Source organism: Pinus tabuliformis, chromosome Q, assembly GCF_031772625.1.
Source record: "Pinus tabuliformis cultivar Carrire ecotype Pingquan chromosome Q, CPIR1, whole genome shotgun sequence".
Classification (NCBI taxonomy): domain Eukaryota; kingdom Viridiplantae; phylum Streptophyta; class Pinopsida; order Pinales; family Pinaceae; genus Pinus; species Pinus tabuliformis.
In genome coordinates this window covers 701,477,280-701,482,256 of record NC_142296.1, presented here as the reverse complement: position 1 = coordinate 701,482,256, position 4,977 = coordinate 701,477,280, and the positions used below count along the sequence as shown (strand labels likewise).

General features: G+C 36.5%; 1 pseudogene; it reads left to right on the top strand.

Moving 5' to 3' along the window:
* The first annotated feature begins 3,326 nt into the window (after positions 1 to 3,326).
* On the top strand, positions 3,327 to 3,701 carry LOC149221483 (protein SPIRAL1-like 3 pseudogene; annotated as a pseudogene).
* Positions 3,702 to 4,977: the final 1,276 nt, after the last annotated feature.

The following is a 4,977-nucleotide window of genomic DNA, read 5'->3' as shown; positions in this document are numbered from 1 at the left end:
ATGTGGTTTGATCATGGATAGTCTAGATCTGAATACTGACGCATGTTTTATTCTATAAATGTTATGATCTGAGTGTGACTGAAGTCTGGAATGTCTGTGAAGTTTCAAGTTAGTATTTGCAGATGTGTACGTTGTTTCGCTTTGGTAAAAGTGCGTATACACGCTGGTTCGACACATCGAAGTAGCATATACATTATGAACTATGATGTTTGAAGTTGTAGTTGGTTCTGGTTGTTGATGTAGAATTCTGGGTTATGCTTTATGTTCTGGTGACTGCATTCTGGTGACAGTATTCTGAATGTTCTAATTGATTGATTGTGATTTGCTTTAGTGATGATGGATGAGATCTAATGATGGATCAGGATCATAATGACTTATCATTATGTGATCTGATAATGGATGGGCTAGATCTGATTGCTAATACATGTTTTATCCTTTATATGTGATGATCTGGGTATGTTTGAAGTCAGGAAGTGCAGAAAAGTTATAAGTAAGTATTTACAGATCTATACACTGGTTCGCTTTGGTGATGTTGTGTATACACGCTGGTTCGGCTCTTCCGAGTAGTGTATACACTCTGATGCATGGTTTTTGAGGTTATAGATGGTTTTGAATGATGTTGTAGTGTTCTAGGTTCAGATTTGTGTACTGGTTACAATGATCTATTTGTTCTAGTTGATTGGTTGAAGTTGATTAAGTATGAATGAATGGATGATTTAGTTGTGTCAGTGGTCTAGAGGTTGTCAGTGATTGATTGAGTTTGGTTGATTTAGAGAGTGATGATAGAGTTTCAGTGATTGGTTGATGTAGATATATTTGATGGTTGTATTGCAATGGTGATTGATTCTAAGCTTTAATTTTGTTGATGGGTCCAGTATGAAAATTGGATGAAACGAGGCCTTCATGTGTATTGTTTTGTACCGGGAGCATCTAGTCTGAAAATTTATGAAACGTTGTCCCTAGAGGAAGAAAGAAGGTCATAGCCTTCTGTAGGTCGGCGCCTACGTACTAGTAAATATATCAGCTAGTACAAGAGCTAGGGGGTTGTAGCTCCCTTCCAGTAGAAGTTGGAGAACGAGAGAAGGTTGTAACCTTCTGTAAGTAGAAGCCTACGTACTGGCATGAGTCTGCACTAGTACAAGATTGTAAATATATTTTCTTATTATTAAAAGAAGACAGAGACGACAACAGCAGGTGGTTTTCACCCACATTGGGTTTCCAGCTTAAATCTTGGTGTTCATGTGTGTTTCTTATGTGTGATGGTTCATTATGTTATCAACTGCACATGGTCACTATTTAATGTTTAATGAAATACTGATGCACAGATTAAAGATCAACATATGATGAATTAACTGAATCATAAGTTCACTAGATATACGCTGGTTGCCTTAAGAACAGTTACGTGCACACGCGAGTTCCCTTCACTGAAATAGTGTATATAAATATGATTGTGGAAATGAAAAAGTTATTGATTTTCAAATACTGATTCACCCCCCCCTCTTAGCGTTATTTCCAACATCAGGTTCAGTAGGTTGAAGCTGATATGCAAAAGGTGATGGATGGACTAAATGATGAAATATTAAGGAATGTTATTGGAAAATGTTTCCCTTCTAACATATTTAGGATCTCTCCTGAAGCACCTGAGAAAATGGTGTGTCACTTGTAGGAAGGACGTTACACCACTCTCTCAGTTGTGGTATGGTGATGTAGAATTATGCCTGTATAGGTTTGAAGAGTTAGGTATTGGAGTATCAATACTGCAAGAACTGCAAAATCCAGAGTTGATTGAATTTGAGCTAAACCTCGCTACAAATGCAACAACAAGCCACCGTGATGTTTTTGAACCATATCCAACATTTTTGCTAAGAACACAGGAAATTAAGAAGCGCACTGGATTTTTCAACGACTATATATCTAGTGGAAGCATAAGAAGTTTAGAAGAAATAAATTCAACGAACGTTAGAACCCCATAGGGAATTGAAAATGTAGGGAAGGGGCATGTGGATAATAAAAATTTGCAACTCTTGAACTCCTTCAAACAATCATTTCCCTCAGTTGAAGCGATGCAAAAATGTACCAGTGATCTTGAATTAATGATAAATTTGGGTGCATCCTGGCTTAATTCCGATGGGTTCCTAGCTTAATTCCAATGGGAATAAGTTCTCCGAAGAAGATTATGCTAAAAAATTAAAATTGTCTAACATAGAAACTGAAAATTTTATCAAACTTTGTAAAACAAATATATATAATCTTTCAACATCATTTCAACTTTCAATGTTTTTCAACTGTTTCTAAAATTGTAAATTCAGCAAATAAGATTGATACTAAATACCATGGAATTTAAGAAACTCGTAATGCATAATTTTTAGTCCCAATTGGATATATTTCATATCCACCAGGTTAATGATTACAATACACTAAGCTTAATTCTCTTCTCCAAAACCAACTTAACAAAAACAAGAAATAAAACTAAGTAGAAAACCTACAGGATTTGCGAACTCTTATCTCCTCTCCAAAAAGTGGTTAAAATACTGGGACTGTACCTATGGTTATTTGCTTGGTACGGATTATACAATCTGCTTGTGTCCAGTGGCATCGATGAGTATTCACTTCAAAGTCAAATTTGCTGCAAATAATACACATGCAAAGGCTATAGAATCCGTTCTTGGTGTGGAAAATTTCACAGCTATAGTCATATGTAGGAAGTTGACTCCGACATGTTATATTTCTACATTGTTTGTAGGAAAAGTTCTCAATGAGGATCATTTGAGTGACACTGATATCTCGATGCAAAAAGGCTTGAATCCCTGCTTTTATAGCAACAAATACTTCTAGCTGAACAGTGTGCCCTGGACATTGACATAGGTGTAAAGATCACTCTTGCCTTACACAAGCTTTTGCAAAAGGGAAAATTCTTCCCTGTGTTGAAGACCTCCTGTGCCTTCAAGGATCACCCAAAGCTCCACTTCCATATATTCTAGAAATTCCTTTGGTTGTTCACACATTCTATCTGCAATTACATCAAGCGCGCCCCCCCCCTCCCCGCTACATCTCAAAGCAAGATCTGATCTGAATTGGCTACTCCATGTCCATTGTCTTTGTTGGCCATTCACTTTCTTCCAATTTTTATTTCTACCTATCCATTTCCTTGTTTCTACCTCCTCCCATCTTCCTTTGCATGACCCACATCTCTCGAGTCTATAACAGCAGGAATAGGGACATAACCTCAAGTTTCATATTTGGCATTTCGTATTTGTATTTTAGTTGCAGAGGTGCCATTTTTTAGTTTCTTGGATCTCAAACAGTGAGACAGTTTTCAGTTGGTCATGGGGCATGGTGTGAGCAGTGGAGGGGGGTAGAATTATCTGGGGTATTTGTTTGGTTCGAATGTGCCACCACCCACAAAGCTTGCTAAGAAAATAGAGCCCACCCCACAGGTGGTGGTGGCTCCCAATGTGGCTCAGTCTCCTGCTGCTGGTGCTGCACAACCTAAACAACAGGCGAGTATAAAAATGAAAAATTATCACAGGGTTGATGGGTAGAACAACGAAAATTTTGTTACTGATCGACCCTCTACAAAGGTGCATTATGCACCAAGAGGTGGATCTTCACTTGGGTACCCTTTGGAGGTCAGAAATGAACACCCAAGTAGAGAAACGAAGGACCCACATGCAGATCTGGATCTCACTATGCCCTCATAGGTATGTTGATCCATAAGCTTCATATGACGCAAGGGAAAGAGAGGTCTATAGGCTAAGAGTCCTAGATTGTTGCCGAGGTGGAGGGGTTTGATATTTTTGTTGTTGAAAGGATGCTCTAGAGGAGGTCCCATGAAATCAATGACCTCACCTAACAGAAAATCTGAAGAAAATTAAAGAAATGAAGAAAAACCCTACCTCATAGTCAGACATTGTGCATATACACAATCAAAAAGTAATGGTTGATTTCAAATGAAAGCACCAAAATTCAACCTTGTTCCTTTTGCACCATCCATAAATAAAAATAACAATAATATATGACTGGCCATAATAACAGTATTAGAATCAAATTGTAAATTTAGTGGAGCCGTGAAATTTGATAAAGGAATTTGTATAGCTATATTAAATTGTATGAACTATAATTACTCGAATAACTGATATTTCGAAATACAATATAGTTATGAACAAAATAAGATTTCATCATTTTAATATATGATTGAGTGTTGTAACCATTATAAAGTCTTATTACAGGAACAAAGAAACTTAAATTACTTTACAATATGGAATTAATTTATTTCAGGTAAGGAGACATGGAAAACCCTCCCCTAGTTACACTAATTCGATAAAGAAGAGTTCTAAGAGTTTGCAAGGTGTGTTTTGAGGAGACAATTAGAACCATATTAGAGTGCAATGGGTTTTTGTATGGGTTCACGGGTAAAGATACTCTATAAGTTATATAAGTTAATTATTGTAATTTTTACTTATATAAAGTGTTTATGATATATGATTAATGATTTTTTTTGGAAATTAGAAGAGAAAGATAAGAAAGTAGAGGCACTGAGGTTTGTTGTAAATGAATTGAAAGGAAGGAAAAATGTCTCTAAATAGTGGAATTTTTCAAGTTTCCTCTCCACTAGGATTAAATTTTAGTTGGAGCTAGGGAGTTGGCCTCAAAAACATTGATTGGCTACTCTAGAAATCAAGACTTGACATATCCAAGCTAGTCCATTAGATAAATTCGTTTTGGACAAAGGTTGCAAAGGCTAAGGTGAAAATCTCCCCTTTTTAATGTGGGTTTTAAACCTTCCATTTGAGAATGCTAAAAACAAGGTCAAGATCTTGAAAAGAGGTCCTTGATTTTACCAAAACTCAATATCAATGCTTAATCAATGGTGTGATTCTTTCTATTTGGGTTTGGCCTTGAACTTTGAGATCTATCTTTGGGTCTAGTTATCAATTTGTCATTTCATTTATGTGTTGAGAAGGTCTTAAGGGCTAT